Here is a 21000-nt window from a genome sequence, read left to right on the forward strand (position 1 = left end):
CAGTGCCACGTATCACACATATATAACGTATAACACACTGACAGGAGCCATAGTTCCTGTCGGTGTGTCACTGCGCATGCGCGAGCGAGTTTACCGGCGGTCATTGACCCCGGCACTCTCGCTTAACGGCAGTGCTGCGTGGGAAAGTTCAACGCAGCTGTACTGCCGTTAACCGAGACGCCGGAGCCATTGAACTCCGGAACAGTACGCGATACACTGCTAGGAGCTTCGCTCCTGGCAGTGTATCGCCGGAGAGCAGCCGATCGGCGTGGGACACTCGTTTTATGGATTCTGCGGACAGGGAGTATGAATTTGATTTTTTATTTTGGGATTTTTTCTAGGGGATCGAGGGCTTCGCCTACCAGTGTGCTGTTGGTGAGTATATACTCTGTGTTATATGTTGTATGTACTGTGTGTCATGTATGTGTATTGTGTGTGTTTTGTGTAACTTTACAACTGTGCTAAGTCGCCGGACACAGGGACAACTCTCCCATCCTAATACCGGATGGGAGTAGTAGTCCCATACGGCGACTTAGCACAATGGTGGCACTATCGTCGCATGGACACACACACACACACACACACACACACATATATATACACACACACACACACACACACACACACACACACACACACACACACACACGCACACACACACACATACCAAATCAATCAAACGGCCGACACGATCCCCATGCGACGGTATGCCTCCATGTCTCTCCGCCCAAGCACTTCCGCCCAAGCACTTCCGCCCACGCACTTCCGGCCGCTTCCCCGCACTTCCTGCTGCAGCGGTTCTGCACCACAAACCGCAATAAAACCCGCAGATATATTTTTGATCTGCGGGTTTGACCTCACAATGGAGGTCTATGGGTGCAGAACCGCTGCTGTTTCGGACAAAGAAGTGACATGCTCCTTCTTTTTTCCCGCAGCTATTCAGCGCGGCTTTTTTTTGGAAATTCAGGATTGTGTGCACAGTGGTTCCTGTTTTCCATAGGGTACATTGTACTGTACCCTGCATGGAAAAAAGCTGCGGAACCGCAGCGGCAAAACCGCTGCGGCTCCGCGGTAAAAAACGCACTGTGTGAACATGGCCTTAACCTTTTTTTGGAGCCGCTCCAGTCTTGCATCACCATCTTTAGACCGCAAGTTTTGACTGTCTGGAAGTCCGAAGTAAGGGTCACAAGTGCTCAGTGCAAGTCTATAAGAGCCAGAGCGAGACTGTTATAGACTTACAATTAGAAGTGACATCCAGCTTCCTCCAGCAAACACTGGAGCAATCCGGCAGGTCGCAAACTGCCTGAGACTGACAGGAGCATCAGTGATAGAAGGATAAGACGGCAGCAAGTGAGTATATTATTTGGGTTAGGGACCTTAGATTAGAAGCACCACTTTGGCGCTGCAATAAAAAACCCCCGCTGAAGTGGTGTTTTTATGCTGAGCTCTTTCTGGGCAGCTTTCTCTTGCTGGGCAGCTTTCTGTGTACATTCTATATTGGCGTAACATTGCTAAGTGGTGGGGCAGGGTCACACACAGCAGAAAGACTACATGGCACGAGACAAATAGTCCTTTAGTGATAAAAAAAAGAGGACTTCTCATAAACACTGATTTTATTGAAGCAGCAACACAGTCCAGTAAGTAAGACATTGCTGGAATCCGGGTTTCTGCCCAACATCTTGCTGCTTTCAGAATAAATAACAAAACCTAGCTGACCTATTCACTTTAAATGTATTTTTTTTTTTTTTTTTAAGCTAAAATACGTTTTTGACATAGGGTTCCATTAAAACGTTTGTGTCTTCAGTATCTGTGTATTACAGTAGGTAGCAGACTATATAATAAGCTTTGTATAAAAGGAAGGATTGTAGAATTATTTCTCTTCACCTGAATAATCTTTTATATTATAATCTAATTTGTGACCAAATCAAAGCTCAACTAAAAATAATTGAAATACAGTAGTTTAACCCCTTCCCGACCTTTGACGCCACGTAGGCGTCATGAAAACCCGTGCCAATCCGACCCATGACGCCTATGTGGCGTCATGGAAAGATCGCGTCCCTGCAGATCGGGTGAAAGGGTTAACTCCATTTTCACCCGATCTGCAGAGACAGGGGGAGTGGTACTTCAGCCCAGGGGGGGTGGCTTCACCCCCCCCCCGTGGCTACGATCGCTCTGATTGGCTGTTGAAAGTGAAACAGCCAATCAGAGCGATTTGTAATATTTCACCTATGAAAATGGTGAAATATTACAATCCAGCCATGGCCGATGCTGCAATAGCATCTGCCATGGCTGGAGACCCCGATCTGCCCCCCCCCCCCACCGCCACCGATCGCCCCCCCAGTCATCCTTTCTGCCCCGATCTCCTTTCCGCTCCCCTCCTCCCTCCTGTCCGCTCCCCCGGTCCTCTTGTCCGCTTCCCCGGTCCTCCGATCCCCCCCCCCCGTGTTCCGATCCCACCCCCCCATACTTACCTAGCTTCGATGTCCCTCCCGGTGTCCGGCCGTCTTCTCCATGGGCGCCGCCATCTTGGAAAATGGCGGGCGCATGCGCAGTGCGCCCGCCGAATCTGCCAGCCGGCAGATTCATTACAAGTACATTTTGATCGCTGTGGTAGGTTCTATCGCAGCGATCAAAATAAAAAAAATAATAAATAACCCCCCCCCCCCCTTTATCACCCCCATAGGTAGGGACAATAATAAAATAAAGAAAATATTTTTTGTTCTTTTTCCACTAGGGTTAGGGTTAGAACTAGGGTTAGAACTAGGGTTAGGCTTACGGTTAGGGGTAGGGTTATGGCATGTGCACATAGTGCGGATTTGGCTGCGGATTCGCAGCGGATCCGCAGCGAATTGGCCGCTGATCCGCAGCGGATTGGCAGCGGATCCGCAGCGGATCCGCAGCGGAATGGGCCGCGGATCCGCAGCGGATCGGCCGCGGATGCGCAGCGGATCGGCTGCGGATGCGCAGCGGATTGGCCGCTGCGAATTCGAAGCAGTTTTCCATCAGGTTTACAGTACCATGTACACCTATGGAGAAACCAAATCCGCTGTGCCCATGGTGCGGAAAATTCCGTGCAGAAACGCTGCGTTGTATTTTCCGCAGCATGTCAATTCTTTGTGCGGATTCCGCAGCGTTTTTCACCTGTTCCTCAATAGGAATCCGCAGGTGAAATCCGCACAAAAAAACACTGGAAATCTGCTGTAAATCCGCAGGTAAAACGCAGTGCCTTTTACCTGCAGATTTTTCAAAAATCGTGCGGAAAAATCTCACACAAATCCGCAACGTGGGCACATAGCCTTAGGGTTAGGGTTGAAATTAGGGCTAGGGTTTGAAATAGGGTTAAGATTAGGTTTGTGGTTAGGGTTACGGATAGGGTTAGGGGTGTGTTGGGGTTACAGTTGTGGTTAGGGTTGGGATTAGGGTTACAGTTGGGATTAGGGTTAGGATTAGGGTTAGGGTTGGAATTAGGGTTACGGGTGTGTTGCGGTTAGGGTTGTGGTTAGGGGTGTGTTGGGGTTAGGGTTGTGATTAGGGTTATGGCTACAGTTGGGATTAGGATTAGGGGTGTGTTGGGGTTAGTGTTGAAGTTAGAATTGAGGGGTTTCCACTGTTTAGGCACATCAGGGGTCTCCAAACGCAACATGGCGCCACCATTGATTCCAGCCAATCTTGCGTTCAAAAAGTCAAATGGTGCTCCCTCCCTTCCAAGCCCCGACGTGCGCCCAAACAGTGGTTTACCCCCACATTTGGGGTACCAGCGAACTCAGGACAAACTGCGCAACAACTGTTGGGGTCCAATTTCTCCTGTTACCCTTGCAAAAATAAAAAATTACTTGCTAAAACATAATTTTTGAGGAAAGAACAATTATTTTGTATTTTCCCGGCTCTGCGTTATAAACTTCTGTGAAGCACTTGGGGGTTGAAAGTGCTCACCACACATCTAGATAAGTTCCTTCGGGGGTCTAGTTTCCAAAATGGGGTCACTTGTGGGGTGTTTCTACTGTTTAGGCACATCAGGGGCTCTGCAAATGCAATGTGACGCCCGCAGACCATTCCATCAAAGTCTGCATTTCAAATGTCACTACTTCCCTTCCGAGCCCTGACGTGTGCCAAAACAGTGGTTTACCCCCACATATGGGGTATCAGCGTACTCACAACAAACTGGGCAACAAATATTGGGGTCTAATTTCTCCTGTTACCCTTGTGAAAATAAAAAATTGCTTGCTAAAACATCTTTTTTGAGGAAAGAAAAATGATTTTTTATTTTCACGGCTCTGCGTTGTAAACTTCTGTGAAGCACTTGGGGGTTGAACGTGCTCACCACACATCTAGATAAGTTCCTTGGGGGGTCTAGTTTCCAAAATGGGGTCACTTGTGGGGGGTTTCTACTGTTTAGGCATATCAGGGGTCTAGTTTCCAAAATGGGGTCACTTGTGGGGGGTTTCTACTGTTTAGGCATATCAGGGGCTCTGCAAACGTAACATGATGCCCGCAGACCATTCCATCAAAGTCTGCATTCCAAAACGTCACTACTTCCCTTCCGAGCCCCGGCATGTGCCCAAACAGTGGTTTACCCCCACATATGGGGTATCAGCGTACTCAGGAGAAACTGGACAACAACTTTTGGGGTCCAATTTCTCCTGTTACTCTTGCAAAAATAAAAAATTCTGGGCTAAAAAAATATTTTTGAGGAAAAGAAAACACATTTATTATTTTCACGGCTCTGCGTTATAAACTTCTGTGAAGCACTTGGGGGTTCAAAGTGCTCACCACACATCTAGATAAGTTCCCTTGGGGGTCTAGTTTCCAAAATGGAGTCACTTGTGGGGAGTTCCTACTGTTTAGGCACATCAGGGGCTCTGCAAACGCAACCTGATGCCCGCAGAGCATTCCATCAAAGTCTGCATTTCAAAACGTCACTACTTCCCTTCCGAACCCCAACGTGTGCCAAAACAGTGGTTTACCCCCACATATGGGGTATCAGCGTACTCAGGAGAAACTGGACAACAACTTTTGGGGTCCAATTTCTCCTGTTACTCTTGCAAAAATAAAAAATTCTGGGCTAAAAAAATATTTTTGAGGAAAGGAAACACATTTATTATTTTCACGGCTCTGCGTTATAAACTTCTGTGAAGCACTTGGGGGTTCAAAGTGCTCACCACACATCTAGATAAGTTCCCTTGGGGGTCTAGTTTCCAAAATGGAGTCACTTGTAGGGAGTTCCTACTGTTTAGGCACATCAGGGGCTCTGCAAACGCAACCTGATGCCCGCAGAGCATTCCATCAAAGTCTGCATTTCAAAACGTCACTACTTCCCTTCCGAACCCCGACGTGTGCCAAAACAGTGGTTTACCCTCACATATGGGGTATCATCGTACTCAGGACAAACTGGACAACAACATTTGGGGTCCAATTTCTCCTATTACCCTTGGGAAAATAAAAAATTCTGGGCTAAAAATCATTTTTGAGGAAAGGAAACACATTTTTTATTTTCACGGCTCTGCGTTATAAACTTCTGTGAAGCACCTGGGGGTTATAAGTGCTCACTATGCATCTAGATAAGTTCCTTGGGGGGTCTAGTTTCCAAAATGGGGTCACTTGTAGGGGAGCTCCAATGTTTAGGCACACAGGGGCTCTCCAAACGCGACATGGTGTCCGCTAACGATTGGAGCTAATTTTCCATTCAAAAAGTCAAATGGCACGCCTCCCCTTCCGAGCCTTGCCGTGCACCAAAACAGTGGTTTACCCCCACATATGAGGTATCGGCGTACTCAGGAGAAATTGCCCAACAAATTTTAGCATCCATTTTATCCTGTTGCCCATGTGAAAATGAAAGAATTGAGGCTAAAAGAAATTTTGTGTGAAAAAAAAGTACTTTTTCATTTTTGCGGATCAATTTGTGAAGCACTTGAGGGTTTAAAGTGCTCACTATGCCTCTAGATGAGTTCCTTGGGGGGTCTGGTTTCCAAAATGGGGTCACATGTGGAGGAGCTCCAATGTTTAGGCACACAGGGGCTTTCCAAACGCGACATGGTGTCCGCTAACGATGGAGATAATTTTTCATTCAAAAAGTCAAATGGCGCTCCTTCCCTTCCGAGCCTTACCATGTGCCCAAACAGTGGTTTACCCCCACATGTGAGGTATTGGTGTACTCAGGAGAAATTGCCCAACAAAATTTAGGATCCATTTTATCCTGTTGCCCATGTGAAAATGAAAAAATTGAGGCTAAAATAATTTTTTTGTGAAAAAAAAGTACTTTTTCATTTTTACGGATCAATTTGTGAAGCACCTGGGGGTTTAAAGTGCTCACTATGCTTCTAGATAAGTTCCTTGGGGGGTCTAGTTTCCAAAATGGGGTCACTTGTGGGGGAGCTCCAATGTTTAGGCACACGGGGGCTCTCCAAACGCGACATGGTGTCCGCTAAAGATTGGAGCCAATTTTTCATTCAAAAAGTCAAATGGCGCTCCTTCTCTTCCGAGCCCTGCCGTGCGCCCAAATAGTGGTTTACCCCCACATATGAGGTATCAGTGTACTCAGGACAAATTGGACAACAACGTCCGTGGTCCAGTTTCTCCTTTTACCCTTGGGAAAATAAAAAAATTGTTGCTGAAATATCATTTTTGTGACTAAAAAGTTAAATGTTCATTTTTTACTTCCATGTTGCTTCTGCTGCTGTGAAACACCTGAAGGGTTAATAAACTTCTAGAATGTGGTTTTGAGCACCTTGAGGGGTGCAGTTTTTAGAATGGTGTCACTTTTGGGTATTTTCAGCCATATAGAACCCTCAAAATGACTTCAAATGTGAGGTGGTCCCTAAAAAAAATGGTTTTGTAAATTTTGTTTTAAAAATGAGAAATCACTGGTCAAATTTTAACCCTTATAACTTCCTAATTTCAAAATACAATGCCCCCAATCAAAACTACTATATTTTCAGCAAGGTAGGACTGTAGTTAAATGATACGATAAAAAATAACTTTTAATAAATATTCCTAAAAAAGCCACACAGGCTCATAAAACAACATGAATCACAACACGCATATGTATATGCTGGCTGCTAACGCCACTGAGCTTCGTTTAATGCTCCAAAAAACCAGCACGGTGGAAACACACCACCACCTTGTTATATAAGCTGACACTGTGTAAAAGGCATCTTCTCTCATAGATCCCCTATCTAATACACGTTATTAAACAAATCAAACTTAAAGGGAGTATTTGATTGCTATCAGTAATCAGAACAATCTCACCCAAAGTGAAGGTTGCTTCACAGAAATGCTGTGGTCCAGGAATCCATATATGTGAGGTGGCACCCTGCGTGTCCGTTCCAAACCTCACTCGCATGGATCCCGCCACCTGCTTGTTCTATCCCTCATTCACGGTTTCTCCCAACGCGTTTCTTTGTGGCAATTTCATCAGGGGAGAGGCCACTTAACAAAATTCATTGAGGTGTGTGTCGACCAACCGGCACACTTAAGAGGGTCGGCTTTCCCGTGTGCAGCTCATGCCTTTATGCACAGCGCCGCCATCGCTGGACATGTGACGCATCATCCGGGTTCCGGTTTGCATGCGATCACATGGTCCTGAATGAAAGGGCCATGTCCGCGTGAAGCGCATAGTGACACGCAAGCGTCACTTCCGGTCATAGAAGAAGGCTGGAAACTCCACCCACCGGAGAGATACCTAGCGTTGTGTGCATGTACGGACACACACAGTGTCCAAAAATAGGTTAGAGAGAATTTTAACCCCTAAGGTACCTGAATCGCAGGTATTGTAAGCCTCATTCTCACGGGGGATTTTTAACTCAAATACATGAAAATATGAATAAGTCCTACAACCTCCATGTCCTGGAGGGAGAACATAACAGGCATTGGCGGTCACTAGAAAAAGGGGGTACCAAAACTGTCTAAAACCGAGAGGCATTGGTGAGGGGCTAAAGATAATAGTAACCGGATCCTCCAAAAAGTAAACAACACAGAAAATCCTACATTACCATCCTTAAGAATAGACCACTATTTATATCACAGGATTTAGTTATCAAGGAAAATTAAATATTATTAAGGATAAACCACCATTTCCATCACAGGAGTTAATTAGACCATTAATACGAGACCACTGGAGACCTGGTGGGGAATGGGCCGCCTATTTTCCCTAAAAAGGCCCTACAAATCATACCTGCCTAACCAGTGGAGGTTGGCACCCTATATACGAGAATCGGCGCCCCCACTCCGCGGCGGCTGTCCCTCTAAAACCCTCACAGTCCCTGATTATCATGGTAAACTAACTAAGTGCCAGAATAAGGAACTACAAATAACAAACAGAAAAGACAGAAAAAGAGAGAGAGGGGGGTAGAGACCACGGGGGGATCACTGTCAATGCTGAATACCAATGTAGGTTCATAAAAAACATGCAAAGGTTAAGGTCTCATTTAGGCCCAGTGGTTGTTGTGTTTTAAGACGAAATATCCACCTCGTCTCGCATTGCAGTATCCTCCTGTCCCAATTACCACCCCTTACCGGTGCCACTACTCTATCAATCCCCATGAACTTCAGGCCCGATGCATCCCCGTTATGTACAATAGTCATATGCCTAGCCAGTGGTGTGTCTCTTTTTAAAGCAATGTCCCTCAAATGTTCACCCACTCTTCTCCTAAATTCTCGGATGGTCTTTCCGACATATTCCATGCCACAGGGGCATGTTGCCTTATACACTACCCCCTTAGACCGACAATTAATGAAGTGACTGATCTTATATTCTTGTCCAGTGACATTGCTTTTAAAGACCTGACCTGTCTCCATCACCGGACAGCCCACACATCCGCTACAGCGGTAGCAACCTTTAAACCTGTTGGTCAACCATACTTCATTTTTTGGAGAGGAGTAGTGGCTATGTACAATTCTGTCTCCTATTGATCTACCTTTTTGAAAGGTGATCAGGGGATGAGGCCCCACCAGGTCACCAATGTCATCGTCCATCCTTAGTATCGACCAATGTCTGTCCAGAATTAGTCTCACTTGGTCTGCTCCTGAGTTAAAGATGGTGATAAACCGACTTATGGCAGATTCCCCTTCTCGTGGGGGTGGATTTAACAAGGCAGTTCGGCTTAAACCCCTCGTTTCCCTATAAGCTTTTCGAAGGACACCATCAGGATAACCCCTATTCTGAAAACGCTGGCGAAGGTCAGTTACCTGTTCTTGATAGTCAGACTCCGAAGAGCAGTTACGTCGAATCCTCATGTACTGCCCTTTGGGGATACCCTTTTTCAACGGGTGGGGGTGATGGCTCTCCCACCTCAAAAGGGCATTCGTAGAGGTGGGTTTTCGATATGTTTTAGTATCCACATGACCATCAGGGGTCTTTTGAATCAAAATGTCCAAAAAAGAAAGTTTTTCTCTGTGATACTCAAAAGTAAATTTCAAGCCCAGGGGGTTTACATTCAATTTGGTTACGAAATTCTCCAGTTCTGAAACCCCCCCATTCCAAACTAGCAGGACATCGTCTATATAACGTGCCCAGAACATTATTTTTGAGCACTCCACGTCATATAGGTCCCCGAAGACAATTGTCTCCTCCCACCAGCCCAGGAGCAGATTTGCGTACGATGGCGCACAAGAATTGCCCATCGCAGTGCCCCTGAGCTGGTGGAAGATCTTGCCATTAAATGTAAAGATATTTTTAGTAAGGCAAAACTCCAGTAGTTCCAAAACAAAAAGGTTATGGCCCGTACATTGTTGACCCCTGCCCTTTAGATAATATTTCACTGCTTCTATTCCATCCGTATGGTTTATGGAAGAATATAAAGCCTCCACATCAATACTGCATAGTATGGATTCGGGGTCAAGGGTCAAGTCCTCCAATTTACGTAGGAGATCTGTTGAATCCCTTGTGTAAGAATTAAGGGCTAGAACAAAGGGTTTCAAAACTTTATCCAAATACACCCCAACATGATGACAAATGCCTTCAATGCCAGACACTATTGGTCTCCCCTTTAGAGGTGAAAGGCCCTTATGCACCTTGGGGAGACAATAGAAGGTTGGCATTGTTGGGTGTTTTGGGTATAAAAACTGATGCTCATTTTTATCAATGAGTAATTCTGAAAGACCCCTGTCTAAGATCCCTTTTAAAGTCCGGACAAAGGTGGAAGTTGGATTACATGGTAGTTGTTCGTAGGACTCGCGGTTAGTTAAAATATCCTCACACATAAGTTGGTATTTAGTATGGTCCATTATTACCATGTTTCCACCCTTGTCAGAGGGCTTGCACACAATGCTATGATCCTGCTCGATACTCAATAAGGCCTCCATTTCCTGCCTTGATAAATTGAAATTGGTGCCGCCTTTCTTTTTAGTGGCCAATTTCTCCAGGTCCTTACTCACTAGTTCTAGAAAAACGTCCAAAGTAGACTGATCGCTTGAGCTTGGAGGCATCTTACAGCTCTTCAATTTACAATCCGTAAATGGGCCCTCGCCGGTAATTTCAGGTACAGGGTCCGATAATCCAAAAAGTAGTCTGATATCTGGCAATAATGTATCAGGGACATTCATCTCCAAACTAATACGTTTATCCTCCCTAATGAAGTGTTTCCTCCACTTCAGTTTTCTTATAAAGAGGTGGAGGTCCTTTACAGTCTCAAATAATTGGAAGTCAGATGTAGGCACAAAATTCAAACCCCTATTCAAAACTTGGAGCTCTAAATTATTCAAGACCCTCCCTGAAAGGTTAATAACCTGATTAGGCTCCACCACTTTCAATTGTTCAATCCTGGTCTGTTCCTTAGGAAGTACCCCTGATCTAAAAAACGGGTGTTCCCTGTTCTATCCCCTGGTTTACCTCTCTGATTCCCTCTTCCTCTCTGTCTTCCTCTAGAGGTCTTTGCTCTTGTTTCAGAGTCTGATATTTCCGTATCCGTGGACGATATGTCCGTTTCAAAATTCCTATTACTATTACCAGAGAAATTTCTATTAGTTGGAAGATTATAAGCCTTGTTTTCTTTAAATTCCTGTAAATCTCGAACAAAATTACGGTGCTTCCGTTCTTTGGGATTATACTGATACCTCTCAATTACGTTCTGAAGGAGTGTTTCTTTTGAGGCAAAATCAGGCTCCGCTGAGAATTTTTTAGTGATCTCAATTTGCTCTCTTAAGAGATCACTAGCAGTTGAAAGAGTCTTTCTTTCCTCCTCCAAGAGGATATTCATAAATCTCAGCGAGCTCGATGTTGCCTCTTTCTCCCACCGCTCACTAAGAGGACATCCCCTGTACCTGAAGCCTGGCTGTAGGGTAATTCTCAGATGTCTTGGGACTATGCCCGCTTTAATATAGTTCTCCAGGCTTTGCACCTCCCACCAGCTAGAAATCTGGTTTTTATAGATTTTAGTTAATTCCTTAAACGCATTACTGTAGGAGGGAGTATATTTAGGTTGTACGAACGTTTTCTCTGAGAAAACTTCTTTCACCTCTGCCACCCAGGTGTCAGTATTGATCCCCTTAGCTAGGAAACCAGCCATGCCACAATTATTGAAGAATTTCAAAATACAATGCCCCCAATCAAAACTACTATATTTTCCTATTTTTGGACACTGTGTGTGTCCGTACATGCACACAACGCTAGGTATCTCTCCGGTATTTCTCAGAGAAAACGTTCGTACAACCTAAATATACTCCCTCCTACAGTAATGCGTTTAAGGAATTAACTAAAATCTATAAAAACCAGATTTCTAGCTGGTGGGAGGTGCAAAGCCTGGAGAACTATATTAAAGCGGGCATAGTCCCAAGACATCTGAGAATTACCCTACAGCCAGGCTTCAGGTACAGGGGATGTCCTCTTAGTGAGCGGTGGGAGAAAGAGGCAACATCGAGCTCGCTGAGATTTATGAATATCCTCTTGGAGGAGGAAAGAAAGACTCTTTCAACTGCTAGTGATCTCTTAAGAGAGCAAATTGAGATCACTAAAAAATTCTCAGCGGAGCCTGATTTTGCCTCAAAAGAAACACTCCTTCAGAACGTAATTGAGAGGTATCAGTATAATCTCAAAGAACGGAAGCACCGTAATTTTGTTCGAGATTTACAGGAATTTAAAGAAAACAAGGCTTATAATCTTCCAACTAATAGAAATTTCTCTTTTTTTTTTGGAAGTGCATCTGAACAGCAAGGTGGATTGCTGTTGAGGGGAGATAGAGAGAAAAAAAAAAAAAAATCTATAAATCTTCAGCACAGCGAGTGTGAGCGAGCTGAGTGTGACCTGAGCGTAAGTGTGAACGGCGGTAAGTGTGTGACTTGTGATTCAGTGAGGAGGTATTTGGAAGGCCTTTAACAAATACCTGTGTGAATTTGTATGAGTTGCTGAATTGGGAGTAGCTATATTCATAAGGAGTTAACTTAGGGTGGGGGCTCATAATTAAGGGGATATAAGGGGCAGCTGTTTGGGGCTCCAGTCCTTTTTGGAAGTGCATCTGAACAGCAAGGTGGATTGCTGTTGAGGGGAGATAGAGAGAAAAAAAAAAAAAAATCTATAAATCTTCAGCACAGCGAGTGTGAGCGAGCTGAGTGTGACCTGAGCGTAAGTGTGAACGGCGGTAAGTGTGTGACTTGTGATTCAGTGACTTTGGAATCAGGGAGTTTCCAAGGGAGGAATTGCTTCTGTTTTTTTTTTTTTTTTGGTTTAATTAATACTTTGTATTTATTTTTAATTAACGTTTCTGTGTGGTGCAATCCCCATTAGGAAATGTGCTCCACAATTGTTAATGCCATCCAGTGTACATCTTGCCACATGTATGCAGTCCTTGAGCAGCCGGTCGAGGGTGCATACTGCTGTGCGAGATGTGAGCACATTGTGCATTTGGAAACCCAGATACTGGATCTAAATGTGCAGCTGGCAACACTGAGATCCATAGACAATATGGAGAGGAGTCTTCTGCTCACAGAGCAGACGCTCAATGGGATAGATGAGGAGGGGGATGGTAGGATGGAGCTGCAGGACAGTGTGGCAGTTAGCTGGGTGACAGATAGAAGGCGGGGTAGAGGGAAGAGTACCAGGGAGGCTAGTCCTGATCTGGCACACCCCAATAAGTTTGCTAAGTTGGCAGATGAGGGGGGTGCCAGTACAGGGGTAGCACTGCTGCAGCCAGGCACGTCCTCTGAAAGCCGGAGGAGTGACTGCTCCAGTAAGGAGGGAAAAAGGAGAGCAGGGCAGGCCAGACAGGTGCTGGTAGTGGGGGACTCAATTATTAGGGGAACAGATAGGGCAATCTGTCACAAAGACAGGGATCGTCGGACGGTGTGCTGCCTACCTGGCGCTCGAGTCCGACACATCGCTGATCGGGTGGACAGATTACTGGGAGGGGCTGGTGAGGACCCAGCGGTCATGGTGCACATTGGCACAAATGACAAAGTTAGAGGTAGGTGGAAGGTCCTTAAAGATGATTTCAGGGAATTAGGCTGCAAGCTGAAAGCAAGGACCTCCAACGTGGTATTTTCCGAAATACTGCCTGTACCACGTGCCACGCCAGAGAGGCAACGGGAGATTAGGGAGGTTAATAAGTGGCTCAAGAATTGGTGTAGGAAGGAGGGGTTTGGGTTCCTGCAGAACTGGGCCGACTTCTCAGTTGGCTACAGGCTCTACGCTAGGGACGGGCTGCACCTCAATGGGGAAGGTGCAGCTGTGCTGGGGGAGAAAATGGTTAGAAGGTTGGAGGAGTGTTTAAACTAGGGATTGGGGGGGAGGGTATTCATTTTATAGGAGGGGAAGATAGTGCAGATAGAGACCTGGGCACAAATAAGGAAGTTGGGGGTGGCGGTGGCATGGGGGGTGGGGTTAGAACAGTTAATAATTTAAGAAAGAATAGAGGTACAGAGAGTAACATCAAGTGCATGTATACTAATGCCAGAAGCCTCGCCAACAAAATGGACGAATTAGAACTAATGTTGTTGGAGCATAATTATGACATGGTGGGGATATCTGAGACGTGGCTGGATGAGAGCCATGACTGGGCTGTTAACTTGCAGGGCTATAGCCTGTTCAGAAATGACCGTACAGATAAGCGAGGGGGTGGGGTGTGTCTGTATGTAAAATCTTCCTTAAAACCCATCCTGCGTGATAATATAGGTGAATTTAATGAAAATGTAGAGTCCCTGTGGGTGGAGATAAGGGGAGGGGGAAAAAATAATAAATTACTGATAGGGGTTTGTTATAAATCTCCAAAACTAATGGAAGCAATGGAGAATATCCTCGTAAAGCAAATAGATGAAGCTGCGACTCAAGGAGAAGTCATTATTATGGGGGACTTCAACTACCCTGAAATAGATTGGGGAACAGAAACCTGCAGTTCCAGTAAAGGTAATCGATTTTTGACAACTATGAGAGACAATTACCTTTCACAACTGGTTCAGGACCCAACAAGGAGGGGGGCACTGCTAGACCTAATATTAACCAACAGGCCAGACCGCATATCAAATATAAGGGTTGGGGGTCACTTGGGGAATAGTGATCACAAAATAATAAGTTTTCATGTAACCTTTAATAAGATGGGTAGTAGGGGGGTGACAAGGACACTAAACTTCAGGAGGGCAAATTTCCAACGGATGAGAGAGGATCTTGGTGCAATTAACTGGGACGATATCCTGAGACACAAAAATACACAAAGAAAATGGGAGACATTTATTAGCATCCTGGATAGGACCTGTGCACAGTATATACCGTATGGGAATAAACATACTAGAAATAGGAGGAAACCAATATGGCTAAATAGAGCTGTAAGGGGCGCAATAAGGGACAAAAAGAAAGCATTTAGAGAATTAAAGGAAGTAGGTAGTGAGGAGGCATTAAATAAATACAGAAAATTAAATAAATTCTGTAAAAAGCAAATCAAGGCAGCAAAGATTGAGACAGAGAGACTCATTGCCAGAGAGAGTAAAAATAATCCCAAAATATTCTTTAACTATATAAATAGTAAGAAACTAAAAAATGACAGTGTTGGTCCCCTTAAAAATAGTCTGGGTGAAATGGTGGATGAGGATGAGGAAAAAGCCAATATGCTAAATGACTTTTTTTCATCAGTATTTACAAAAGAAAATCCCATGGCAGCCAATATGACTAGTGATAAAAATTCCCCATTAAATGTCACCTGCTTAACCCAGCAGGAAGTACAGCGGCGGCTAAAAATAACTAAAATTGACAAATCTCCGGGCCCGGATGGGATACATCCCCGAGTACTGCAGGAACTAAGTACAGTCATTGATAGACCATTATTTTTAATCTTTAAAGACTCCATAATAACAGGGTCTGTACCACAGGACTGGCGTATAGCAAATGTGGTGCCAATATTCAAAAAAGGGGCAAAAACTGAACTCGGTAATTATAGGCCAGTAAGCTTAACCTCTACTGTGGGTAAAATCCTGGAGGGCATTCTAAGAGATGCTATGCTGGAGTATCTGAAGAGGAATAACCTCATGACCCAGTATCAGCACGGGTTTACTAGGGACCGTTCATGTCAGACTAATTTGATCAGCTTCTATGAAGAGGTAAGTTCCGGACTGGACCAAGGGAACCCAGTGGACGTAGTATATATGGACTTTTCCAAAGCTTTTGATACGGTGCCACACAAAAGGTTGTTACATAAAATGAGAGTAATGGGGATAGGGGAAAATATGTGTAAGTGGGTTGAGAGCTGGCTCAGGGATAGGAAACAAAGGGTGGTTATTAATGGAGCACACTCGGACTGGGTCACGGTTAGCAGTGGGGTACCACAGGGGTCAGTATTGGGCCCTCTTCTTTTTAACATATTTATTAATGACCTTGTAGGGGGCATTCAGAGTAGAATTTCAATATTTGCAGATGACACTAAACTCTGCAGGGTAATCAATACAGGGGAGGACAATTTTATATTACAGGATGATTTATGTAAACTAGAAGCTTGGGCTGATAAATGGCAAATGAGCTTTAATGGGGATAAATGTAAGGTCATGCACTTGGGTAGAAGTAATAAGATGTATAACTATGTGCTTAATTCTAAAACTCTGGGCAAAACCGTCAATGAAAAAGACCTGGGTGTATGGGTGGATGACAAACTCATATTCAGTGGCCAGTGTCAGGCAGCTGCTACAAAGGCAAATAAAATAATGGGATGTATTAAAAGAGGCATAGATGCTCATGAGGAGAACATAATTTTACCTCTATACAAGTCACTAGTTCGACCACACTTAGAATACTGTGCACAGTTCTGGTCTCCGGTGTATAAGAAAGACATAGCTGAACTGGAGCAGGTGCAGAGAAGAGCGACCAAGGTTATTAGAGGACTGGGGGGTCTGCAATACCAAGATAGGTTATTACACTTGGGGCTATTTAGTTTGGAAAAACGAAGACTAAGGGGTGATCTTATTTTAATGTATAAATATATGAGGGGACAGTACAAAGACCTTTCTGATGATCTTTTTAATCATAGACCGGTGACAGGGACAAGGGGGCATCCTCTACGTCTGGAGGAAAGAAGGTTTAAGCATAATAACAGACGCGGATTCTTTACTGTAAGAGCAGTGAGACTATGGAACTCTCTGCCGTATGATGTTGTAATGAGTGACTCATTGCTTCAATTTAAGAGGGGACTGGATACCTTTCTGGAAAAGTATAATATTACAGGGTATATATATTAGATTCCTTGATAAGGCGTTGATCCAGGGAACTGGTCTGATTGCCGTATGTGGAGTCGGGAAGGAATTTTTTTTCCCCATGGTGGAGTTACTCTTTGCCACATGGGGTTTTTTTTGCCTTCCCCTGGATCAACATGTTAGGGCATGTTAGGTTAGGCTATGGGTTGAACTAGATGGACTTACAGTCTTCCTTCAACCTTAATAACTATGTAACTATGTAACTATGTAATAGTAATAGGAATTTTGAAACGGACATATCGTCCACGGATACGGAAATATCAGACTCTGAAACAAGAGCAAAGACCTCTAGAGGAAGACAGAGAGGAAGAGGGAATCAGAGAGGTAAACCAGGGGATAGAACAGGGAACACCCGTTTTTTAGATCAGGGGTACTTCCTAAGGAACAGACCAGGATTGAACAATTGAAAGTGGTGGAGCCTAATCAGGTTATTAACCTTTCAGGGAGGGTCTTGAATAATTTAGAGCTCCAAGTTTTGAATAGGGGTTTGAATTTTGTGCCTACATCTGACTTCCAATTATTTGAGACTATAAAGGACCTCCACCTCTTTATAAGAAAACTGAAGTGGAGGAAACACTTCATTAGGGAGGATAAACGTATTAGTTTGGAGATGAATGTCCCTGATACATTATTGCCAGATATCAGACTACTTTTTGGATTATCGGACCCTGTACCTGAAATTACCGGCGAGGGCCCATTTACGGATTGTAAATTGAAGAGCTGTAAGATGCCTCCAAGCTCAAGCGATCAGTCTACTTTGGACGTTTTTCTAGAACTAGTGAGTAAGGACCTGGAGAAATTGGCCACTAAAAAGAAAGGCGGCACCAATTTCAATTTATCAAGGCAGGAAATGGAGGCCTTATTGAGTATCGAGCAGGATCATAGCATTGTGTGCAAGCCCTCTGACAAGGGTGGAAACATGGTAATAATGGACCATACTAAATACCAACTTATGTGTGAGGATATTTTAACTAACCGCGAGTCCTTCGAACAACTACCATGTAATCCAACTTCCACCTTTGTCCGGACTTTAAAAGGGATCTTAGACAGGGGTCTTTCAGAATTACTCATTGATAAAAATGAGCATCAGTTTTTATACCCAAAACACCCAACAATGCCAACCTTCTATTGTCTCCCCAAGGTGCATAAGGGCCTTTCACCTCTAAAGGGGAGACCAATAGTGTCTGGCATTGAAGGCATTTGTCATCATGTTGGGGTGTATTTGGATAAAGTTTTGAAACCCTTTGTTCTAGCCCTTAATTCTTACACAAGGGATTCAACAGATCTCCTACGTAAATTGGAGGACTTGACCCTTGACCCCGAATCCATACTATGCAGTATTGATGTGGAGGCTTTATATTCTTCCATAAACCATACGGATGGAATAAAAGCAGTGAAATATTATCTAAAGGGCAGGGGTCAACAATGTACGGGCCATAACCTTTTTGTTTTGGAACTACTGGAGTTTTGCCTTACTAAAAATATCTTTACATTTAATGGCAAGATCTTCCACCAGCTCAGGGGCACTGCGATGGGCAATTCTTGTGCGCCATCGTACGCAAATCTGCTCCTGGGCTGGTGGGAGGAGACAATTGTCTTCGGGGACCTATATGACGTGGAGTGCTCAAAAATAATGTTCTGGGCACGTTATATAGACGATGTCCTGCTAGTTTGGAATGGGGGGGTTTCAGAACTGGAGAATTTCGTAACCAAATTGAATGTAAACCCCCTGGGCTTGAAATTTACTTTTGAGTATCACAGAGAAAAACTTTCTTTTTTGGACATTTTGATTCAAAAGACCCCTGATGGTCATGTGGATACTAAAACATATCGAAAACCCACCTCTACGAATGCCCTTTTGAGGTGGGAGAGCCATCACCCCCACCCGTTGAAAAAGGGTATCCCCAAAGGGCAGTACATGAGGATTCGACGTAACTGCTCTTCGGAGTCTGACTATCAAGAACAGGTAACTGACCTTCGCCAGCGTTTTCAGAATAGGGGTTATCCTGATGGTGTCCTTCGAAAAGCTTATAGGGAAACGAGGGGTTTAAGCAGAACTGCCTTGTTAAATCCACCCCCACGAGAAGGGGAATCTGCCATAAGTCGGTTTATCACCATCTTTAACTCAGGAGCAGACCAAGTGAGACTAATTCTGGACAGACATTGGTCGATACTAAGGATGGACGATGACATTGGTGACCTGGTGGGGCCTCATCCCCTGATCACCTTTCAAAAAGGTAGATCAATAGGAGACAGAATTGTACATAGCCACTACTCCCCTCCAAAAAATGAAGTATGGTTGACCAACAGGTTTAAAGGTTGCTACCGCTGTAGCGGATGTGTGGGCTGTCCGGTGATGGAGACAGGTCAGGTCTTTAAAAGCAATGTCACTGGACAAGAATATAAGATCAGTCACTTCATTAATTGTCGGTCTAAGGGGGTAGTGTATAAGGCAACATGCCCCTGTGGCATGGAATATGTCGGAAAGACCATCCGAGAATTTAGGAGAAGAGTGGGTGAACATTTGAGGGACATTGCTTTAAAAAGAGACACACCACTGGCTAGGCATATGACTATTGTACATAACGGGGATGCATCGGGCCTGAAGTTCATGGGGATTGATAGAGTAGTGGCACCGGTAAGGGGTGGTAATTGGGACAGGAGGATACTGCAATGCGAGACGAGGTGGATATTTCGTCTTAAAACACAACAACCACTGGGCCTAAATGAGACCTTAACCTTTGCATGTTTTTTATGAACCTACATTGGTATTCAGCATTGACAGTGATCCCCCCGTGGTCTCTACCCCCCTCTCTCTCTTTTTCTGTCTTTTCTGTTTGTTATTTGTAGTTCCTTATTCTGGCACTTAGTTAGTTTACCATGATAATCAGGGACTGTGAGGGTTTTAGAGGGACAGCCGCCGCGGAGTGGGGGCGCCGATTCTCGTATATAGGGTGCCAACCTCCACTGGTTAGGCAGGTATGATTTGTAGGGCCTTTTTAGGGAAAATAGGCGGCCCATTCCCCACCAGGTCTCCAGTGGTCTCGTATTAATGGTCTAATTAACTCCTGTGATGGAAATGGTGGTTTATCCTTAATAATATTTAATTTTCCTTGATAACTAAATCCTGTGATATAAATAGTGGTCTATTCTTAAGGATGGTAATGTAGGATTTTCTGTGTTGTTTACTTTTTGGAGGATCCGGTTACTATTATCTTTAGCCCCTCACCAATGCCTCTGGGTTTTAGACAGTTTTGGTACCCCCTTTTTCTAGTGACCGCCAATGCCTGTTATGTTCTCCCTCCAGGACATGGAGGTTGTAGGACTTATTCATATTTTCATGTATTTGAGTTAAAAATCCCCCGTGAGAATGAGGCTTACAATACCTGCGATTCAGGTACCTTAGGGGTTAAAATTCTCTCTAACCTATTTTTGGACACTGTGTGTGTCCGTACATGCACACAACGCTAGGTATCTCTCCGGTGGGTGGAGTTTCCAGCCTTCTTCTATGACCGGAAGTGACGCTTGCGTGTCACTATGCGCTTCACGCGGACATGGCCCTTTCATTCAGGACCATGTGATCGCATGCAAACCGGAACCCGGATGATGCGTCACATGTCCAGCGATGGCGGCGCTGTGCATAAAGGCATGAGCTGCACACGGGAAAGCCGACCCTCTTAAGTGTGCCGGTTGGTCGACACACACCTCAATGAATTTTGTTAAGTGGCCTCTCCCCTGATGAAATTGCCACAAAGAAACGCGTTGGGAGAAACCGTGAATGAGGGATAGAACAAGCAGGTGGCGGGATCCATGCGAGTGAGGTTTGGAACGGACACGCAGGGTGCCACCTCACATATATGGATTCCTGGACCACAGCATTTCTGTGAAGCAACCTTCACTTTGGGTGAGATTGTTCTGATTACTGATAGCAATCAAATACTCCCTTTAAGTTTGATTTGTTTAATGACGTGTATTAGATAGGGGATCTATGAGAGAAGATGCCTTTTACACAGTGTCAGCTTATATAACAAGGTGGTGGTGTGTTTCCACCGTGCTGGTTTTTTGGAGCATTAAACGAAGCTCAGTGGCGTTAGCAGCCAGCATATACATATGCGTGTTGTGATTCATGTTGTTTTATGAGCCTGTGTGGCTTTTTTAGGAATATTTATTAAAAGTTATTTTTTATCGTATCATTTAACTACAGTCCTACCTTGCTTATAACTTCCTAGCAAAAAAAAAAAATTGTTTCCAAAATTGTGCTGATGTAAAGTAGACATGTGGGAAACGTTATTTATTAACTATTTTGTGTCACATAACTCTCTGGTTTAACAGAATAAAAATTCA

General features: G+C 44.4%; 1 protein-coding gene across 5 annotated transcripts in view; it reads left to right on the forward strand.

Moving 5' to 3' along the window:
* Positions 1-21000, forward strand: part of CUEDC1 (CUE domain containing 1) — a 258696-nt gene that overhangs the window by 112115 nt on the left and 125581 nt on the right. The gene's annotated exons all lie outside the window — the stretch shown is intronic.

Source organism: Ranitomeya variabilis, chromosome 3, assembly GCF_051348905.1.
Source record: "Ranitomeya variabilis isolate aRanVar5 chromosome 3, aRanVar5.hap1, whole genome shotgun sequence".
Taxonomy (NCBI): Eukaryota; Metazoa; Chordata; class Amphibia; order Anura; family Dendrobatidae; genus Ranitomeya; species Ranitomeya variabilis.